Source organism: Nothobranchius furzeri, chromosome 12, assembly GCF_043380555.1.
Source record: "Nothobranchius furzeri strain GRZ-AD chromosome 12, NfurGRZ-RIMD1, whole genome shotgun sequence".
In the NCBI taxonomy this organism is placed as follows: domain Eukaryota; kingdom Metazoa; phylum Chordata; class Actinopteri; order Cyprinodontiformes; family Nothobranchiidae; genus Nothobranchius; species Nothobranchius furzeri.
Genome location: NC_091752.1, coordinates 43701994 through 43724960, shown reverse-complemented (window position 1 = coordinate 43724960; position 22967 = coordinate 43701994). Strand labels below are relative to the sequence as shown.

At 45.2% G+C, this 22967-nt stretch overlaps 1 pseudogene; it reads right to left on the bottom strand.

The window, feature by feature from the left end:
* Positions 1-6661: 6661 nt before the first annotated feature.
* LOC139062256 (uncharacterized) lies at positions 6662-17834 on the bottom strand (annotated as a pseudogene).
* Between the last annotated feature and the right edge of the window lie 5133 nt (positions 17835-22967).

The following is a 22967-nucleotide window of genomic DNA, read 5'->3' as shown; positions in this document are numbered from 1 at the left end:
TAACAGCCTTTCTGCTTTTAAGTCTCTTTTAAAAACCTACCTTTTTACCCTTGCTTTTAACTGATTTTATCGTTAACTAATTTTAGGGTCTACTGGAAGGCTCTCAGTGTTTTATCATTTTATTTTTACTGCTTGTCTGTGAACAGCACAGTCTCTGATTGTTGGAAATGTGCTATATCAGTGGTTCCCAAACTTATTTAGCCGTGCACCCCCCAGCCCCCACATCAGGGCATGGCTATATATATATATAAATGTATATATATATATATATATATATATATATATATATATATATATATATATATATATATATATATATATACCAGTCAAGTTGCAGCCAGAGCAAAGGCAGAAGCCGCCCGCACAAGAGCACAGTACGTCAAACGCCAGATCAACATGGAGGTTGAGAAAGCACGCATCGAGGCAACACTAAACGCTCTAAAGACAGAGGGCGAGGCTGAAGCAGCGCTTACCGCAGCTCATGTCCTGGAAGTTGCGGCTGATGAGTAGCACGATGCCGTTGACCTCACAGAACAAGGAATTTCTTCTAAAACACCTCCTTTAATCAGACACGCTCAAGATTATGTGAACGCTCACTTTGCCAACGTCAGCTTGGAAGTTAATGAAGACAGAAAGCCCAACACAGGACAGCTGGTCAGTAATGACTACTCTCAGCATCTACAGCAGAGTGCAACACGAGTTGGCTCCCCTCCAGGTGATCATCTCACTGATTTTGTAGATCAAAAGCAATCAAAGACACCTCCTACACACAGAAAAACTGATATTTCAACCCATCCTAAACCTTCAGTGGCTCCACAGACTGAACTGTCAGATTTTACAGCCTATCTAGCACCTCGTGATCTGCTAACAGCAAGATTCAAGGTTTTCGACAACCGTCCTGAGTCTTACCTGCCCTGGAAGTCAATCTTCTGCAACGCCATAGAAGGCCTCAACCTCAAGTCCAGCGAAGAGCTCGATCTCCTCACCAAGTGGCTCAGTGGTGAATCGCTCCAACATGCTCTGAGGATCAGGGCGGTCCATGTGAACAACCCACAAGCAGGTCTCAAACGTTTGTGGCAACATCTAGACAAAAGTTTTGGTTCTCCAGAGGTAGTTGAAGCGTCACTTTTTAAAAAATTTTGATTGATTGAAATGTTTATTTGAACATAAGACAAATATTTTTTAAAAATCAATGAACATAGAAGAAAAGAATAGATATACCAATGAAAAAGAAGTCTTTGTCCAAAGGGAGTAAGAAGAAGCAAGTGCTTATTCAATCCCACCCCCTAGTCTCACATTACCAACTTACTTTACAAGTTACCATCTATACCTACATACACACACACACACACACACACACACACACACACACACACACACACATACATACATACATACATACATACATATTAATGTACTGTACATATATGCAGCTACTAATGAGAGCATTTTGCATCAACATTTTATGGTACTAGTGACAGTAATAATAATAATAACAATGACAATAATAACATAAACAACAGCAAAATAATAATGACAATATCATAGTTTCCATAACCTCAGGTAACCTCATTTTCATATCCATTAATTATCATTTTTTTATACAGTGATTTAAATTTGTTTATATTTGGACACTGTTTGTGTATTTCCTGCAGCCCATTCCTCAGTTTCACACCACATACTGATACACAGAAACTCCTTTCAGTGGTTCTTACCCTAGGCATCCATTTTCACAAATTGTTGTCTCTTAGATAAATAATTGGTGATCCAGTCCAGTGCTATTCCCCTAATGCCGTACTGTTGTAGCTTGTTTATGAGAATTGAGGGATTTATTGTATCAAAAGCTTTCCTAAAATCTATAAATACTCCAATAGCATATTTACTTTTATCTGATGTATAAATTATTTCATCTGTTGCTTCCATTATTGCAAGTGCTGTTGTCCTCTTTTCTCTGAATCCGTACTGACTATGGTTTAGTATTTTGTGTTTATTTAAAAAGTTTTCTAGTCTGATATTAAATAGTTTTTCCAGGGTTTTTGAAAATTGAGTAAGACGTGATACTGGCCTGTAGTTGTTAAATAGATGTTTATTCCCTTGTTTAAAAATTGGTATTACTTTAGCTACTTTCATTTTCTGAGGAAATAAACCAGTTTGGAAGGATAAGTTAAATATATAAGTTAATGGTTTTAGAATACCGTCAATAACTCTTTTAACCAACACCATATCAATACCGTCACAATCAGTGGAGATTTTGTTGTTACATTTATCAACAACTGATTTAACTTCCAACTCATCCACTGCTGAGAGGAAGTTTCAGTCGGGGTGGTTTGTTTTTATCAATGGTTCACTTATTGTCTGTCTCTTTTGGCTTGGTATATTTGCTGCTAGCTCTGGGCCTACATTCACAAAATATTAATTAATTCTATTAACTACTTTTATTTTATCATAAATATCACTTTTATTATCAGTAAAGTATTCAGGGTATAGTATTTTCTTTGTCTCACCATTCCTTAATTTGTTTAGTATATCCCAGACACCTTTTAAGTTATTCTTATTTTCATTTAGGATTACTAGTTCTTATTATTTCCGTTAATTAATTTTTGTAAACTTTATATCTGATTTCAGTTTCCTTAGTTCGTAGTTTAATAAAATTCCTATTTAGACTATTTTTCTTTTTACAAGCATTTTGTAATCCTTTAGTTAGCAATGGGAGATTTTTATACTTATGACTTCTATTAATGACCTTGACTGGAGAATTCTTATTGTAAAGTGTCTTAAATATGTCAATAAATTTACTATATGCCATGTCAACGTCATCTTCCCAATAGACTACATCCCAGTCTTGGGACATCAATTCCTCTTTAAATGCAGCAATTAAATCGTCTGTTCATAATCTCTTATACATCTCTTTCCCTGATTTCCTTTGACACCTACTTTCTTTAATTTCATTGCTGATGTCAAAATATACAAATATGGGTAAGTGGTCACTAATATCATTTATTAGTATGCCACCTGCCATATTTTTTTTCAACACAATTTGTAAAAATATTGTCAATCAAGGTTGCACATTGTGTCGTAATTCTCGTTGGTCTTGTGATCTTCGGGAACTGGGATAAGCTATACATCAAGTCTAAGAAATCTTCAGTATGTTTATGCAGTTTTGACTTCGTGAGATCAATGTTAAAGTCCCCACAGATGAAAATATCCTTTTGGCCAATTTTTGTGGACATTTTCTCTATACAGGTTTTAAATGTATCCATATCCGATCCTGAGGCTCTGTATTTACAGCTAACTAGTATATTCACTCGATTTTCCATTATTATCTCAATTGTTAAACTTTCCATTACTTCGTCTAGTGTCACTGTCATTTTTGGTAACATTTTACTTCTTAAATTTCTGTCAACATACAGAGCTACCCCTCTTCCTTTTTTACACTTTCTATTCTGAATGTACATCTCATATCCATCAAAATATGAGTCTTTTTCATCATTGATCCATGTCTCTGATATGGCTATAAACCTAAAAGGAGTTTTAAACTTATTTAGAAAAGCCTTTATGCTCTCAAAGTTTGCATAGAGACTTCTACTATTAATGTGGATTATTGATAAAGATTGATCTGTCTTCATTAGTTCATTTAGTTCATTATTTATTTATTTATTTTAAAGTAAGTCCTGGAATGAGTCCTGGGCTGGTTGAGGGGTTGGTTGGGCGGGCATTCTCTTTTTGCACCCTCCGTCCCTATCCCCAGCCCAGTAGAACCATTTTTTAATTGTATTTATAATTTCTGCCTCCGTAGATGCCACACAGACCGGATTCCTTCTCACTGCAGCTGAAAATAAAGGCATACACATGGAGAAAGACTTAAAAAAGGACGACACAACGGTCCATGCAAAAGAGACCTGTGGTGGGCTAAGTAACTGGCTAGTTAAAAAGTCAGTTTTGCATTAGTTAATGGATGCATCTCGTCATCTGGGGTTGAAAGTGACAGCCAAAGTTAAAACATTAAATCATCATAGTCACTTAGTACTTACACTGCCACAGTTTACTTTACCAAACACAGTTTACCAAACACAAACCAGCGGTTCTTTCCTGACACTAAAACCAAACAAGAATTTCACGAGCGAGAGTTGACCCTGAATAATGCGTCACATTGCGGGCAAAGTGGCAATAGCTGTCTTGAAGCCAGTGATAGCATGGCGTTATAATTTCGTGGCTTGTGACATTCACAGGCACACTGTATGCCATTTTGCAAACAAGTTGTTAAGACTATAAGTATTTTGACTTTGAAAATAAATGTGATTGTCATGGGTGGCTAATAATTTTATCCTAAACTATAATTTCATCATCTGTGTGACAGAACAGTCGTGTTACTGTTGTGATTAAACTTACCAATTACAGTGCCTTTTAGGTGGAGCCTCTCAAAGGCCACCTTCCCATTTTGCCCTCGCTATGTAATTCCCTTGGCGAGGGCATTCATTAGTCATGGCTCCTTTGAGGATCCACCACACAGTGTCCTTTGCTGTGGGACCCCCCCCCCCCCCCCCCCCCCCCCCCACACACACACACACACACACACACACACACAAGGCCAAGTGTTGAACCCTAAAATTTGAAAAATTTATCTTCATTAATTTTTCAAACAAAGATTGATTTTCATTGAATTTTCAAACAAATATTATACAAACTTAAAGAAAAGCCTGGATAGCCATTGTGCTCCGCAATTTATTTATTTATTTCGCGTTTTGTGGTTGCCTGATGAGGGACAGAGACCTGAAACGTGGGGGGTGCAAATAATTGGGTGGAGCTCGTTGGCTGCACAAGCAGTCCTTTAACTCCTTTGGCATATCTACCACTTTAAGATATTGAACAACTCATAAATTGGATGTGCATGCCAAAATGCATTGTCCAAAACTTTGTTGTAAAGAACAGAAAAAAGCTCACCAATTCATGGGCCAATGTTGCATTAATTCCAAGCTCCCTCTCTAGGGCCATCAGGGCCTGAACATCTGCCAAGGGGAAGATGCCGTGGTGCCTGGTCTCCACACTTCCCCTTGCGGTCAGGCCCTGAACAGCAGCAACAGCAACAAAAAGGTCCTGCACCATTTTGGTGAGGCCGTGCTGCTGCTGAAGGATGATTTCCTGTTTCACCAGGACTTCATGCAGGAGAGCTGAAAAGCATTTCAGACACAACGAAACAACAGTTTAAGCATTTTTTGCATTTACATGTTGTGTGTGTCTGTGTGTGGCATTTTAATTATTTAGACTCTCTCTCTCTGTCTGTGTGTGTGTGTGTGTGTGTGTGTGTGTGTGTATTTAACTTTATAAACCATCTTATATTAGTATGTATGCATGGATCATGTGTGTTCGTATACTGTAACTGGCATGTGAGAATTGGGTGAGTGTAAACCTTAAAAACTTTAGGTTACTATCGTAAGCCCGGTTCTCTGAGTAACATGAGTGAGATGTCTCACTATGGGATACGCCCCTCCGCGGATTCCTCAGAAGTACTTATCTCAATACGCCAATCCTGATTGGCCAGTGACCATGACGTACCCGTCCCCCTGCTACTATAAGTAGCAAGCGTCCCCACGCACGCACTATTCAAGATAAACACCTCTTCTCGCTTCGCCCAGCAAGAAGGGTTGTCTGGTGAGACATCTCACTCATGTTACTCAGAGAACCGGGGTTACGATAGTAACCTAAAGTTCTCTTTCTTAACATTCGTTTCGATGTCTCACTATGGGATATGGAGACTCCCGTATTGCCAGACAGCTTATTCAGCGATCACCAACCTACAGGGATACGTCTTGGCCCGCCAAAGACCCCACACTCAGAATCGTGTGAGTCATTGCAGGGACCGAAACATCAAGCTTATAGAAGCGTGCAAATGCAAGTGGAGAAGCCCAACTTGCTGCAGCACAAATCTCCTGGATTGACAGCTCCCGAAAAAGGGCCCAAGAAGCAGACAGGCCCCTAGTAGAATGGGCCCTGAGCCCAACAGGTGCCTGAATGCCCTAACAGGAGTAAGCCATAGAAATAGCCTCCAAAATCCAGTGGGAAAGCCGCTGCTTTGTGACGGGTTTCCCCTTACGAGGCCCACCCCATGACACAAAAAGCTGGTCCACCCTGCGAAGGTTCTCCGTCCGATTCACATACTCCTTGAGCGCGCGAATCGGACACAGCTTGTGCCACCGCTCCTCCTCAGGAGAGGAGAAGGGTGGTGGGTAGAAAGCTGTGAGGATAATAGGAGAAAAGGAGCCCACTACCTTAGGCACAAAGGCAGGGTTGGGCTTCAAGGACACCTTCATGTCACCTGGTGCAAACTGGGTGCAGGATGGGTGCACAGAGAGAGCCTGTAAGTCACTAACTCGCTTTGCAGATACCAAAGCCAGGAGTAGCACCACCTTAAGAGACAGGATCTTAAGGTCCAGGCCATCCATAGGTTCAAATGGAGGCCCGGAGAGGGCCGACAGCACCAAGGGCAGATCCCATGAGGGCACCAGGGGTCGAGACACAGGGAGAAGCCTGCGCGCACCCCTCATGAAGCTACACACCAGGGGGTGTTGACCTGCCAATTTCCTCCCAAAACCCAAGTGTCGGGCGGAAATGGCTGCTAGGTACACTTTAATGGTGGAGAAAGCCTTCTTCCCATCCAACAAGTCTTGCAGGAAAGACAGAATGACGTTCACCGGGCATTGGAAGGGTGAGACCTCCCTGCCCTGACACCAGGCTTCAAACACCCTCCATTTACAGTCATATAGGGACCTAGTGGAGGGGGCCCTAGCATTCTGAATGGTTCGAATGACTGCCTGGGGCAGCTCTGCTGACACTAGCCCGCACCCCTCAGGGGCCAGGCCCACAGGGCCAGCCGTTCTGGATGAGGGTGGAAGATCGAGCCTCCCGCTTGGGACACCAGGTCCCTGCGAAGCGGCAGTTTCCAAGGTTGGCCCTCCAGGAGCTGGAAAATGTCCGCCACCCAATGCATGGCTGGCCAGTATGGGGCCACCAGAATGAGAGTGTGGCGCTGGGTTCGTACCCTCAGCAAGGTGGGTGGTATCAGGGCCACTGGGGGAAAAGCGTAAAGCAGTCCCCGTGGCCAGTCGTGCGCCAGCGCGTCCACGCCGAGTGGAGCGTCTCGGTCGCGCAGGGAGAAGAACAGAGGACACTGAGCATTCTCCTTGGAGGCAAAAAGATCCACTACGGCTGTGCCGAACCGGATCCAAATCTGTTCCAACACTGCTGGATGCAGGCTCCAATCCCCGTACAGGGGTGTCCCTCTGGACAACAGATCCGCCCCCCGATTCAGAACACCCGGGACGTGGGTGGCTCTGATTGAGAGGAGATGCCTGCTGCACCATAGGATCAGCCTGCGTGCCAGCGTGTGTAACCGCACAGAGCGCAGCCCCCCCTGGCGGTTTATATAAGCCACAGTCGTGGTGTTGTCTGTTCTCACTAGGACATGATGGCCGGACAGAAAAGGCAGGAAGCGCCTCAGGGCCAGAAAGACCGCGAGGAGTTCCAGATAATTTATGTGTGTCCCCCAGAGCTCTCTGCTCCACACACCCCTGACAGAGCGACCCTCCAGGAGCCCCCCCCAACCTGACAGGCTCGCATCTGTCGTGACCACTTTCCTCACGAGAACCAACCCCAAAGGCACCCCCTGTGCCAAGAGGGAGGGGTGACGCCAACAGCGGAGCGCTGCGACGCACGCTGCAGAGACCGTCACCCTGCGCGCTCTGTGGCGCACTGGAGAGAGACCCAGAGAAGCCACCCAGCGTTGAAAATCTCTCATGTGTAGACGGCCGAGTGGTACCACTGAAATAGCCGACGCCATGAGACCCAAAAGCCTGAGGCATAACGCAAGCCGCACCGAACTGTGTAGGCAGAAGCGCGCCAGGCAGAGCGAGAGCGCATTCACGCGCGTGTCGAGAGACGGGCCGTGAACGCCCCTGAGTCCAGATTCAGACCTAGAAAGGTTATTTTCTGGGAGGGGAGTAAAGCGCTTTTCTGCCAGTTTATTCTGAAACCCAGACCACACAAGTGAGGGATCACAACCAGCGTGTTTGACGCTGCCTCCTCTCTGGACCGTGCCAGCAGGAGCCAGTCGTCTAAATACGTGGCCAGCCGAATGCCCCTCCCTCTCAGAGGGGCGATCGCCGCCTCCGTACACCTGACAAACACCCTCGGGCTCAGCTAGAGGCCGAATGGGAGCACGGTGTATTCGTAACACACTCCCTGAAAGGCAAACCTCAGAAATTTCCTGTGTGGAGGGTACACGGGAATATGAAAGTATGTGTCCCTCAGGTCAATTGAGGTGAACCAGTCGTTCTGGTGAATCAGACGCAAAAGGGATGAGAGCGTGAGCATTTTGAATCTGTACTTTCTGAGGCATCGGTTCAGGGCCCTCAGATCCAGGATCGGGCAAATCCCGGTCCCTCCCCGTTTCGGGACCAGGAAGTACCTGGAGTAGAAACCGCTCTGAGACCGATCGGGAGGCACAATGCATATCGCTCCCTTCTCCAGCAGGGAGGAGATTTCTCCCTGAAGGATGTGAGCTGACGTCCCCTGGGCGTGGGAGAACACTACGCCGGAGAATCGAGGAGGAACAGAAGCGAATTGGAGCCTGTAACCTCTCGAAATAGTTCTCAGCACCCAACGTGAAGCAGAAACTGCTGTCCATTCCTCCATGTGAGTGGAGAGCGGTGACACAGCCATGACACACGGAGCAGCAGCTCCCTCCAGAGGTTGTGGGGCAGCGGTGCTCGTGGCAACCACTGCGCATGCGCGGGGGCTTTGTGCTTTGACGGCCCAGGCGTACAGGGACGACCCGTGGCTGGCGGATAAGTCCGCCAGGGGCCGCCCACGCCTGGAACTGCTCATGGGCAACATTTTTATTGATTTTTGCTGCGCCCTTGACATTTTGTCTGGATGCGGCAGCGAACTTTTTAATGCTCCTTGAGCGTGACATGTTTGTGAAAAACAATGTGAGTGCTTGTGACGTGTGTTTTGAGCCGGCACAGCCGGCTGCACATCCTGGCCCCACCCTGGACCGCTCGGGGACTCTGCCGGAGGGGTTCCGTGAGGGGGGGAGAAGGCACCATGGCAACATCGAACAGGAGGAGCTGGTGAACGGAGAACTGCCAGCTGCAGCGTCCGGAGGGAAAGAACTCCGTCAGGCTGCCCTCTTCTTCTTCCTCACCTGCTGACCACCGGGTCGGGTGGGTTGTCCCGGCGGCGGGGCGGTTTGGTTGCCGGATCTCTGAGGCCAAACTGGTCGAGGCGCTGAGCCCGAAGGAGCTGGTTGGACAGCTTGAGGCTTCGGGCGCTTTGGGATCCAGAACTGAGGCTGGGCTCGGACAGCCGCCTGAGGAAGGTTCGGCCGAGCCGGCAGCGCCGGTGAGGGCTTACGGGGAAGGCAGAGATGAAGGGCTTCATCCTCTTTCTTTTTAGGCCTCACACCGTTGCTGCATTGATGCCAGGGCAGAGCCAAAAATGCCTTCAGGCACAATTGGCATGTCCAAAATGTCCTCCTTCTCTCTATCAGAGAGGTTGGAGAGGTTCAGCCATCGTGCACGTTCTTGAAGCACCATCATGCCCATAGCTTTTCCCGTGGCCTGGACCGCGCAGCGCTGCACACGCAGGCAGATGTCGGTCAGTACGGTGATTTCCTCCCACACCTCCGGGTCCGGCTTCGTATTCATGTCCTCACAGAGCTCGGCTTGGTACGCCGAGAGCATGGAGGAGACATTCAAAGCTCGGACGGAGATGGCGGCAGCCTTGTGCGCCCTCTCGTTCAGCGCCGACTGGAAGCGGTCCGCCTTCGCGGGGAGAGCGGGAGGCTTGGAGGAAGTTGCCGAGAGCCGTGGGTGCAGGTGCGCTGCAACCAGCGGTTCCATCGGTGGCATGCGAAGCATGCCAGCCTTCTCCATCCCCTCGAAGCCCAGCGAGGTGGCTCCTTGGACAGGAGACCTGGAGCTGAAAGGGTGTTTGTCCCAGGAGGACCTCACTTCTTGGAGAAGCTCCGGGAAGGCGGGAAGGAGAGGCTTTGCCGCCCTTGTGGCCTGAGGCAGCTTCTTTCCCTCGTAGCGGGATCTGACAGCCTCAGTGACCATGGTGGGCCAAGGGATGTTGAGCCTGGTTGCAGCGCGTCGGCAGACTGACTGCATGCCCAGGTGGGCGGCCGGAGAAGCCGCTCCATCCCTGGGAGAGGACGGAAAGCTAGGCATGGAGGCCTGAGCGATGGGGAGAAAAACGTCGTCATCCTCGTCCTCCTCTGAAATGAGGAGTTCCGAGGTGCCCTCGTCGTCTCCGTAGTCCAACTCCAACACGTCCTCGACGGGGTGGCTCGGACCGGCCGGTTCGAGCTGTGAGCCCCAGCTGAGTTCGGCACACGGTTCCGGCTCCGGGAGGACATGTTCGCTGGCGTCCCCAGGCGGTGGCCCAGGGGCCGGCAGGCAAGGGTCCTTCCCCGACAGGCTAGCTTGGCGCGCTAGCCGCCGGCGAAGGCTCTTCAGGCTGAAGCAAGCACATTTCTCACATGACCCGGGGACTTCCAATGCCAGCTGGGCGTGTTCCAGCCCGAGGCAGCTCGAGCAGACCTTGTGCGGGTCTGTGCTTGAGATTTTGTTCCCACAGGTACAGAGGCGAGCTCCTGCGCCGTCGACTCCTCTGGTGGGAGGAGCGGCTTCCATGTAGGCTAACTGGTGTGTTAGCAGAGAACGAACAGATGCACTGGAGTGTGAAGCTGCTCGTTATGCCCCGAGCCTATGGTGAAGGCCAGGACAGAAGGACAGTAAGTTAACGTTCGGCGACGGAGAGAATATTAGAAGGCTCCGTCTTTGAACAGTTGAGCTAACTTACCTCAGAGATAAGCGACCACCGAAGCGAGAAGAGGTGATTGAATAGTGCATGCGTCGGGACGCTTGCTACTTATAGTAGCAGAGGGACACGTACGTCACGGTCACTGGCCAATCAGGATTGGCGTATTGAGATAAGTGCTTCTGAGGAATCCGCGGAGGGGCGTATCCCATAGTGAGACATCGAAACGAAGGTTAAGAAAGAGAACCTTACATGTCGTGTCGTCTCTCTGCTGCCACTGCCCTGGAGAGGGGTTAGGGCAAACTGTAGGCACCTGGAGAGCCGATTCCTTCCTCATCATCCCACCAGATGAAGAGGGAGTTGGAACTCGAACCCCCTGGGTTCCCTGGTGACCCTGCAGGTCAATGGCCTGCCACAATGATGTCCCCAGGGTCATGGCATGCTGGTAGAGTGTGTAGAAGAGGCGGCTTGTCTCTGACTCACCACAGAGACAATCTGCATGAACCATAAAAGCTGCAAGTTGTGAAGCACGTTCCATCTGCGAGCTGCATCACCAAGCCGAAAGTAAATGCATCAAGCATAAACCAAGCTTTAGCCTCTTCCTGATTTCCATGAGAGTGCTGGGGTGCACCAAGTACACATGCGCAGGAAGTGAAAACTAACCCAGGATTGGTCTCACCAGAAATTGACATTTTTGCGGACCATTGGTTGACGTGATCCACTCGGAAGAAAAACACTGATTGCTATACCTTAAAGAGTAATCCCCCAAGCCCTGGTCTCAACAGTCCGCCGATTAGAGCAGGAATAATCCACACAGAGGTCAGGCATGCTGTCAGAAGCTCGGCCGATCTAAGATGGCAACCTCATTTCCTGTGTCCGAGCGGCCAGTAAGGTGTCTATCAATATATATGTCTGTGGTTAGGGCTTTCTGATGTGGGAACCAGCTTCACTCAGCTGCTGGGGCTGGTCTACTGAACAGAGGACACAGACAGCAGCAGCAGCAGCGCTGTTACTTTTAACTTTCGAGAGACAGGCATAAATGTGCATTTCGAGCATAGTTTTCATCTAGTCTCGGCTGGTTAACAAAAACTCCTGTTCGTCTTGTCATGTTTTAGTCACCAAAGAGCTATTTTTAGCTTGTCAGCGTCTCGTTTTTGTTATGAAAAAAAGGGGCGTCAACTAAATTTATTGTCTTCGCCAATGAAAACAACACTGTTTGCACAACAATGGTAGGGTAAGCACCACCCCGGGGGGTCAAAGCAGGCAAGGGATGTTATGCAGAAATGTTTTGGTGTTTATTCATTTCAATTCTATGAACTGTAGTTGTGTTCTCTGTGTATTTGTGTTCTACTGTTTATCATGCAAGTATTAGACAGAGATGACAAGCTGTGGCATTGATTCCATTAACAGACCATCCAAGAAGTCTCTGCTCCATTTTGTTTTTGGTGAATAAACATTTTTCTGTACTTTACTGTACTGGTTGAATAGGGTAAAACAGGGTAAAAAGCTGCAATATAATGCTGCTTGGTAGGGCTGGTTACTGAAACTCGAGTTAACTGTGCTTAATGAAGCTAACAAAGATTTGCAGGCGCCTTTAGCTAGAAGCACTGCACCTGCTCCATTGCCTCCACCGTGGTCAGAGATCTGTGAAGATGCCACAGCAGAAGAGATTTGGTACCATCTCCCTGGAGGATGTCTAACCACAGTGTAAGCAGCAAAGCAAGAGCTGCTAGGTGCTCTGGCTGCCCGAGTCTGAATGCTGCGAAGCAAGGCTGTAGCTGCGCTGGCTACCTGTGGAGCTCTCTGAGGAAGACCACGGAAACACCACAGGTCAATATGTTGATGTGCATTGTAAGTTAGTGGCTCAACTGCATGTTTTAGACTGAAAGCGCCAGCAAACCTCCATTTGCTCAGGTAGCTTGTAGCTGAGTGTCATGGCTGTCCCAAAGTCTCAGAGCTCTCCTTTCACCTCCACCTGTTTGCCCATTTTTGTTTCGTCCATGAGTGACAAGACGTGTGATACGACGAAGATCACAATTTAATTCACTGAACACAGAGTACAACTCTGAAAAGTGATGCAAACACCTTTCTGCTTGATTCTATTGCATTTCCTGTGTCAATGGTGAAAAAGGAAATGCCTATTGTTATCATTTCAACTCTTCAGGAACCAACGGGTGACTTAACGTAGCGTTGGCCCATCTTATATGTACTGTCATTGGTATCAACTGGTAGACGCTAGCTGTTAGCATTAGCAACTCCACAACATGGTAGAACGCTTCCCGGCTTGTATCGTTTGTGGAGATAAAACATCAACATTGCAAAGCAAACAGAGTCAGGGGTCGAGTCGCATTACTGTTAGAGATGTCTACATATCAGGAACTAAGTCTCCAAATTCTGCCATCTTTTTTTCGCACAGTGAACAAGTCACAAGCCATTCCAAACCATGGCAAATGTATATTAAAAACGAGTAGATTCGGTGTTAAGTTGTTTTTCTGGATTCGTCTTCCGTACTTATTTAGTTCTGTATTTATTAAATGAAACCTATGTTTTTGTCATGTATAAATAAAATTCACTTTTCTTTAGTCAAAAGGACACATATAGTTCTAAAGTGTTTTGGGGATACTTTGTTGATTTTATTTCTATATTTTGTCATGACTCGCAGGCTGCCACCCTCCTCTGCCTCCTCAATCAAGCCCTCAGCCATTTAATTATCATCACCTGCACCCTGTCATCAGCTCATGCCACACACCTGCCTCCTCTGCTATATAACACCCAGCCTGCTCTTCAACCAATGCCAAATTATTGAACGCCACAGCGAGTAAATTCTCCAGCCTTCCATCCATCTACTGTCTCATGTATCTCAACCTGGTTCTGTCTCCTGGATTCTCGCCTTGCCCCTGCTTTGGACTCCTGCCTCATTCCCTGCCACGCTATTGGATTTCCCGGATTATCCAATCCAATCCAATCCAATTTTATTTATAAAGCACATTCACAAGGCATTACAACCAAACAAGGCGCTGTACACTAAAAATGTTGGTTAATTAAACAGGCGTTATATAAACATGTCGAACACAGATAAAAGATAAAAAGGAAATACAAGAAAATTCCCAAAAATAACAGCTAAAAATCATTAAGACACAGGGTGAAGTAAAAATAGAAAAAAAAACATTTTACAAAGAACCTCAATAATACGGAAGTCGATAATTGTGGAGTCAGTTTATAAACAGTGCAGATGTCAGTGAGGTTCATAATTATGTTGTATAAGCTAGGTTGAAGTAGTGAGTTTTCAGGCGTGATTTAAAAATGCTAGCTGTTGGTGCTAGCCTCACTAGCAGTGGTAATGCGTTCCACAGCTTCGGTGCACAGACAGAGAAAGCCCTTTCTCCACGGCTTTTTAAACGTGCATTGGGAACAGCTAGGAGGAGCTTATCTTCAGACCTGAAAGCACGCGGCGGGTTGTAGTAATGGACAAGTTCACACAGATATGGAGGAGCTTGATGGTTCAAGGATTTGTAAGTGAGAAGCATAATTTTGAAGTTTATCCTGAACTGCACGGGCAACCAGTGGAGAGATTTCAGAATTGGAGAAATGTGTTGTCTTCTGTCAGCTCCAGTCAGCAACCTAGCTGCTGAATTCTGGACCAGCTGAAGTCTAGAGAGAGCTGCTTTACTGATGCCATATAAGCAGGAGTTGGAGTAATCCAGCCTTGAGGTGATAAAAGTGTGGACCACCGATTTCAGAAGACGTACACTCAGGATGTGCTTTAGTTTTGAGATGCGTCTTAGTTGGTAAAAACATGATTTAACTGTGTTATTGACCTGGGCATCCATCTTCAGAGCCTGGTCCATTTTTACTCCAAGGTTGGAGATTACAGAGGATACATTAGGTGAGAGATAGTTGAGGTCAGGTTGTTGAGTTGCCGTGATACTGTTAGGACTGAAAACGATTGTCAGTTTTGGAGTCATTGAGATGGAGGAAGTTGTCAGCTAGCGATTGCTTGACCTCAAGGATACAATCAGACAGAACTTGCGTTGACTGAGTTGGCTTAAATGAAAAGTAGATTTGACAGTCGTCAGCGTAAAGATGGTATGAGACAGCGTGCTTTCTGAAAATGGCTCCTAAGGGCAGTATATAGAGGTTGAACAGTAACGGGCCGAGAATTGAACCTTGTGGGACACCCCAACGTAGAGGCTGTGACTCTGATGAACAGCCGTCCAACATGACCCTAGCAGACCTGTTACAAAAGTATGACCTAAACCAATCCAGGGCAGTGCCTGAAATGCCAGCACAAGTGTGAAGTCTTGTGATCAAAATGTCATGATCGATCGTGTCGAATGCTGCAGATAGATCCAAAAGTACCAGAACCACATGGAAACCTGAATCTAAAGCCAGAAAAATGTCATTAAACACCCGAACGTGAGCAGTTTCAGTGCTGTGCTGTTGTCTAAAACCAGACTGACAGGTGTCCATTACCTGATATTCATTTAGATGGTTCACCAACTGTGCATAGACTACTTTCTCAAGGACCTTAGATAAAAACGGTAATTTGGAAATTGGTCGTAGATTAGAGTAATCGGTGGGATCGAGGCCGGGTTTTTTCAAGATTGGTTGTAGAACAGCGTGTTTAAAGGCACGAGGAACTTCAGCCAATGTCAAGCTACAATTTATAATGCGTAGCACGTTATTGCTAATTAAAGGAAACACCTCTTTCAGGAGTCGAGGTGGGATAACATCATCTGGGGAGCCAGAGGGTTTCATGGCTGCAACATTATCAACATTGGATCTGTCCCCTGACTTCGAGCTCTTACCTTCCTCCTCGGATCTCTCGCCGTTATCTCTGGTTCTTTCACGCTTCTACCTAACCATGTCTCAGGCTTCTCCCTGGTTCTGACCATGCTTCCCAAATCAATCAAATCAAAGATACTTTATTAATCTCAGAGGGAAATTAGAGTTTCAGTACACACAATTCAAAGATCAAACATACATGGGCAAGACGCGGCAAGAATTGGTGACTGTGGTCATTCGCAACCCTGAGTCGCTCTACCTTAATAGATATAAGAGGGTTACATGAGGATTGGTTCAGGTGGAGGGAAAAAAAGGCACTTCAGAGTTACCCTCCCCCAGGAGGGCAGCTTTGCTCTGTAAAAAAAACACCTCAATCATATATACAACATACTTCAGACAACACAACATAAGTGTCCACTAGGTGGGGTGGTGGGTTGGGACTATCCCTACTTCAGTTCCTGCAGCCATGATAGAAGCAGCGCATGTCACCTCAGTGTGGATAGGGGGAGGAGCATTGAGTGTTGGAGGGTTGCAGTTACCCTGGAACGTTTCAGCAACCTTCCTGCAGTCCCGCCCAGGCTGGGAAAGGAGACAGAGTTGAGTTGCCATAGCGACGGTACATTCCACATATCTTCTGAGGGGGGAGTTTTCTTTGGAGACTTGCAGGCTCAAGGACGCCAGATTCCTTGTAGAAATTGTTTTGGGGCCAGACAGAGATAATTTCCTCTCTGTCTTACAGTTTGTTGGTCCTCAATCTCTCAAAATCCCAATAATGGACATTAATCCATCCCAATCCATGCTGATTCGTCCACTCTCTCCTTGATGGCATCCATCTTTTGTGCCAATGAATGAATCTAAGCCAAAGTCCCAAGCTTACGATTCATCTCGACAATTATGTGAGTCTGTGAATTCACAGCACGGTGCAAACCATCTCTGAGCTTCGGGATCAGGCCAATATTCCTCGACATCTCGTTAATTTTCCGGTAAGCCAGGTAACCTCCAAGGCCAATGAGCAGGAAACCTGACACCAACACCACGAATATCCACACATCTTCATAGTCCTCAACAGACAGCTGAGATAAACAAATCAAGTTCCACTGTTTCCAGGAGCCCATGATGTGTCCAACTGGGTCTGTCCGGGAGTCCCCTCTCCCGTTCTCATCGTTGAAAAAATTTTAGCAATCGCGTTGAGAGACCAACTGACAAGATCCATTTAAGTGAATTTCAATTTCCAGTTTCCAGAAAAATGCAGAAGCAGCCGTGCACCCAGTACACACAGACAAAGGCCTTGAGGATAAGACATGGAAGAGAGGAGGAAAAAAGCGTCTGCACCCTCCAAGAGCCTCACTACAACCCAGCCATCTCTCTCTGCAGTGTTGGTGACACTGAAGTGCTTTACTAAACATTTTAAACGTCTTACTGTGTTCAGTGTTCTCACTGGACCTACATCCAAGCCCAGCCAGGTCATTACATATTTGGGGTTTTTACATAATCTAATGAGGAGGTCCAGCACTATACACCCCCTCCCCCCACCCCCATCACTGCAGAAGAAATTTGTTCACTTTTTAGAACTTTTTGTCCCATTCTTTTCTTGTCTTACATTTTAAAACATTGAAGTTTTTGCCTTTGTGTTTTATTTTTTTATTATCTTACATTTGAGCTTTTTTTTTTTGTTTTGTTTTATTTTTATAACGTTTGACATATTTAAAAACTGTTAAGCTTTAATTTGTGAAGTTTTGGTCTAGGCTGCATATCTATTTGCAACTGATCAAATATGGTCATTTGCATTATAAAGGGAGTGACTGAACATTTATCCTAGCTACTGGATTGTTACTTTTTTAGTGCTGGTGATGAGTCTAGAGATTGTTATGGTTTCTAGTTCCACCTGGAAGAATCCAGAGTTCACAGTACAAGTTGATGATAAATAAAGGTTTTGTCTGACTGAAGCATAACTCAGATCTGATCGTTCAGAGGAACAAAAGACAAAATACAGACTGAAATTTACTGTTTCTGTCCCATTTCCAGATCTTTGTAAACAAGGCTTTGACATGAGTAACTGGATGTCGTCACCTTAACAGATGGATAGACAGGCTTAGTTTTAATTTCCCTGGTGTTTATTTATTTTTTTGTTTGTTTTCTACCTTTGATGCAATGTAATCTGAAGTCCCACAGAAGGTGGTTGTGGTGACTCTGTTCAGGATTCCCTCTTTGCACATCCCAAAGTCGGCCATCTTACAGTGACCTTCTGCATGCAGCCAAATGTTGTGAAGACGTCTCCGCAGAACACAGAATGAGAAGGTTAATTACATGAAAGAATTACGCAAAACATTTACAATTATTGGTTTTTAGATTAGGTTTTGAATCAAACAGTAAATATGATTGAATTTTTGGAAGAAGTTTGGGAAAGAGACCAGAACTTGTTTGAGGGACACAAGGAGCAAAGAGAGAGAGATGGCTCTGACTCAGAGATAAGAACTGCAGTGCTGACAGATGGCAGGGTCGCTCATGAATGCAGCCGTGCTCAGCTTGATGGTTGATTGCTAGAAAAATGTCAGCATCTCCTTGCTGCAGCCATTCAGCCGCGGGTGTTTTCTAAAACTACCACCAGCCCGACAAGCAGGAGGAGATGAAGCATGCTGCTTCTGGAGTCCTGGGCTTATGCAAGTGTTCTGTTTTTGTATGCGCTAAAATAAAAGATGTTGTTTCAAAACTTAGTGGGAGAGCTGCTGCCTTTTTTCTTCATGGGGAGTATCTGTCCTGTCATGTTCTACATGCACCAGAATGAGGATATGTTTGACTCTGGAGGGGACAGAGCATGATGGAAAGGAGAACTGGGAGAAAATAAAACATGATCACATCTTCACCTCCATATCAAGATGAGTCAGTTGAGATGGTTTGGGCATCTTGTTAGGATGCCTCCTGGACGCCTCCACAGGGAGGTGTTTCAGGCGTGTCCTGCCAGCAGGAGGCCCTCTGGTCGACCCAGGACATGTTGGAGAAAGTACATCTCCGAACTGGCCCAGGAACGTTTTGGGGTCCAGCCGGAGGAGCTGGCGGAGGTGGCTGGGGAGAGAAAGGTCTGGAACTCCCTAGTTGGGATGCTGCCCCTGCGACCCGGATAGGCGGAAGAAGACGAGACGATGATCAAATCTAAATTAAATAAGAAAGCCCTGTTGGATAACAAACTAAAATGCAACAAAAAAATAAAAACTTGAGTTTGAACTTCCTCGTTTGTGGTGAAAACTTCAGTTTGTCTGAACCTTCAGACTTCAAACAGCTCTGTAAAGGCAGGTATCTGGATATCGACTTCTGGTTGTTGCTTCTACAGGGTCTGAGTATTATTTGAAGTTCTCAGGTGCATCTTTTATGATTATTATTGTTATTATTATTATTTTATCTTTTGTTGTGCTTCTGGAACATACTGTATGTGACTCTGCTTTAGTCATTGATGATGTCGCAAAAAGCTGGTAAAAATTCCTCATGGCGAGATCACACCCCGACCTAGACTAATTGACATGGTGGCTTCACTTCCTTCTCCTTTTGTCCACGTGCAGCAGAGGATGGCGTCGCCCTCTGCTGCCCTCGCTCTCCTTACCGATGACACAGTTCCATGCGTGATCCAATGTGTAGGTCCCATCATCTCTGTTCATGGTTGTGTGTCCACTTCTCCTTATTTCTATTGCTTCCTGAATCCATCTTTTGTATTTTTGCTGTTCGGTGTTCATGATTCTTGTTCTGTCCCAGTTCATTATATGATTCCCTCTTTTACTGTGGTCTGTTACAGCTGATGTCTTTATTATACTTTCTGTTTTTTGTGTCATCGGCGAGGAGAGTGCGGGCCCGTCGATAAAAGTAGCAGGAAGTGATGCCGCCAACAGCAGCGAGCTCAGAGGATGATCGCTGTGGTGGTTGAAACGTCAGCAAAAAAAAGGTAAAACAACCCAACGTTTTCAGATCAACGATGGGATGTAGTGCATCATGTTTTAGGTTACAACTGATTCAGTTTAGGTTTCTATATAGATCGCACTATTTAAGTCTAAAATCTATCCATATGTGATGGATCAATGCAACAGACAACAGTCAATAGAGTGGCTACACGTAATTACACACACGTGTCACACGTTCTACCCATGTCCGATACTCCATGGCTTCTGGAACCAGTTTTCAACCGTCCTTTCCAGGGCATTATGTCATCTCTTAAGTTAGATAAAATAGGCCTTACAACAAAGAATGTTTCTGGAAGATCTGCACACACACCTTAGCAGACCATTAAGGTTTTAAGGTCGTTTTTTGTTTTGTTTTTGTAAAAGAAAAGAAAAAAATATTACATTTGAGAGGAACCAATTGTATGACCAACAGTGTCGGGAGTAAAGCGTTACAAAAATATTTAGTTACTGTAATGCATTGCTTTTTTTCTGTAACGCAATAATGTAAGGCATTACAGAAAAAAAAATCTGTAATATTTTACTCGGTACATATGTCAGTAACGCGCGTTACAATGCGTTTTAACCCAGAATCCAGTGGAGGGTTTTCTTCAGGATACACGGAGCCTGAAAAAAGTCCAGTTTTCATTTCTATGACATAGACTCAGTGCACCAGGAGTTCTTTTGAGCGAGGAGGACAGAGACTGCTGATCATTTATGCACTTCAGATAGCTACTGTACTTCCTGTGCGTCACGCGACTTCAGTAACATTCTCAAAGTCATGCCACTAGAGGGAAATAATTAACATGCAATCCTTCGTCCGCTTTTATTCTCTGGTACTTCCTCATGTATTCATGAATGCAGCCGTATTCACTAGTCAGTGACTTGATGCAATTTGCTGGGTTCCTTATATAGGAAACATTATTTCTGATTGGCTTAATGAACTGACCTGAATTGGAATGTTTATTATGTGAAGTGCCTTGAGACAACTCTTGTCGTGATTTGGCGCTATATAAATAAAATTGAATTGAATTGAATTGAATTGAATCAAGTCGCTTTGGACAAAAGCGTCTGCTAAATACATAAACATAAACATGACGTTACCATTAGCTTTAGCTTTCTGGAGTGTTCCGAGAAACCCACCAAAAGATACTAGCACAGGAAGAGGGTGGGAATAGGGGTACTTTACGGTAGTTTCCCAGCCAAAGCAGGAGACTTGACAGGTATAAAATTGTTCTTGGTTAAAGGCTACAGAGCAGTCAGAGGGGCACACTAACCCTTCTAACTGTAGTTAGAAATAATAATATGAGCTAGTTTACCAACCATTTCCTTTATCCTCCCCTCACAGCAATTAATGTCTTCAGCAACGTTTCCTGACAGCAGCAGGGACAGAATATATAGAAAATCAGCATCAGTGACACCAAATTCCTGCCCCCCAACCCACCCACAATCAGAGGGTCACTGCTTTATTTGTCTATAGGAGGTTTAATATCACTCAAGAGACTGTAAACAGAAGCTTCTCTCTCTCTCTCTCTCTCTCTCTCTCTCTCTCTCTCTCTCTCTCTCTCTCTCTCTCTCTCTCTCTCACACACACACACACACACACCACGCAATCAGGCTCAATTGAGAGAATTTCCTGTGCTTGGTGGTGGTACAGAGTGATTTTTCCATTACATATTTGCAGCTCCCCCTCCCCAACACCCTCACTGTCAAACACACAAACTGCTGCCTACAGTTGGGCGATAAATAAAACTTTTCTAAGCATTATTTGTCAGTCCAAGAAACGACAATGGGTGATGCATTTGCACAGGAGACATTTCAGAAACATCAGAGTCAGAACCAGAAGGGTTTATTGCCTTATGTGTGAGACAGGTTCACAGTTTGAGCATTTAACTTGCTTAAAACATTTTTATATAAAAATGTTGTTTTGATGTTTCAGCTGGATCTTTAAAAATGTTCCCAAAAATATGACGGTCTCATCAAGATGTTTTAGCTCAGAATTGTACAGAATGCCTCATCAATTCATCCAATTTGACTCAAAGTGACAGATTTTGCTCTGACTTAAAACATTGTGAAGACAGTGGTGGAACCATAGCAACAATCTGTGTTTATGCATCAGGCCTGAAACCAGTCTGAACCTGCTTCATCAACTGTATTACCTCCACACATCACCTCAGGCTACATCTGGTCACATAGCGAGCTGAAAGAAGGGAACGTGGGAGACCGTCCCGGTGGTGGCGAGAGAATCGATGGGAGCGAGGAAGGACAAACATGACAGGAGAAAGAGGAGGGGGAGAAAGAGGGGCAGCACGTAATGTTCCCACATTGCTTGTTGTTCATCTGGTCAGCTCCACAAGTCAGAGCTGAGTCAGAGAGAGTGGGGAGAAGGATCAGGTACCTTGCTCATCTGAGCCATCATGCATTAACATGCAGTGTGTGCATTGTGGCTGGCTTCCTATGAGGGAGTAATATTCACCACCAGAACAGCGTGACTGACAAAGTACGGCTGAACTACTGAATCATTAATCTTGATATTGTCAGCTTCAGTCAGTCTATTCAATCCTTCGTAGCTGAAACAGATTCCTTTTAGAGATGAACACAAACGAACTGAAGTTTAACAGATTCTACACGGCTGTGGAATTCAATACAGGCTGAACAGAGAGCTATATCAAACAGACTGGGCAAGAGAGTGTATTTTTAGATGTAAGCTGGAAAAACTTGTAAATACTAAATGCAGATGAAGAGTATTACGTAGAATGTTTCAAATTTTACAAAGAATCTGCTTATTTAAGAAAAATAAACAAATGTTTTGAAAACACCAACTTCATGATAATCTGACTCTGTTTGGTGTGAATGCATATAACTGTATAAACTTGTTAAAACAAACTAAGGTCAACAGAGAGGTTAAAGAAGTTGCCATTAGCATGTTAAAGTTAACATAACAGTTTGTTTCTATAGAGCTCCGGGAGTTGACGTTACTTCTCCCGGCATGCAACAGTTCAAATCGAAACAGCACCATATTGGCAGGTAGAAGCCGGCAGCTGGACTATTTGTTATTGTCAAAAAACTCAATCAGATGGGAAATATGGTAGATTCCTGTTGTGTCCCAGTATGCAGAACCAGGGCCGGAGTGGGACACATTTTCAGCCCTGGAGTTTCAGACCCCAGACCGGCCCACTTAACGAATTATTATTAAAATCATGTTAGAACTTTATATGTATAGTCTACAAAAGCACACTACTCGGTAAAGCCTTGTAATTGTAAAGCAAGAAAGAGTTGAAAGAGTTGAGTTGCTTTACAAGAAAGAGCAACTCTTTCTTGTAAAGCAAGAAAGAGTTGCTTTACAATGTATGTTTATTTGAACATCAGTGTACATCTCCAACATTGTTCTTTACAACACATTCTCTAACAATATAACAATCTACATTCTGTTCAAACAGC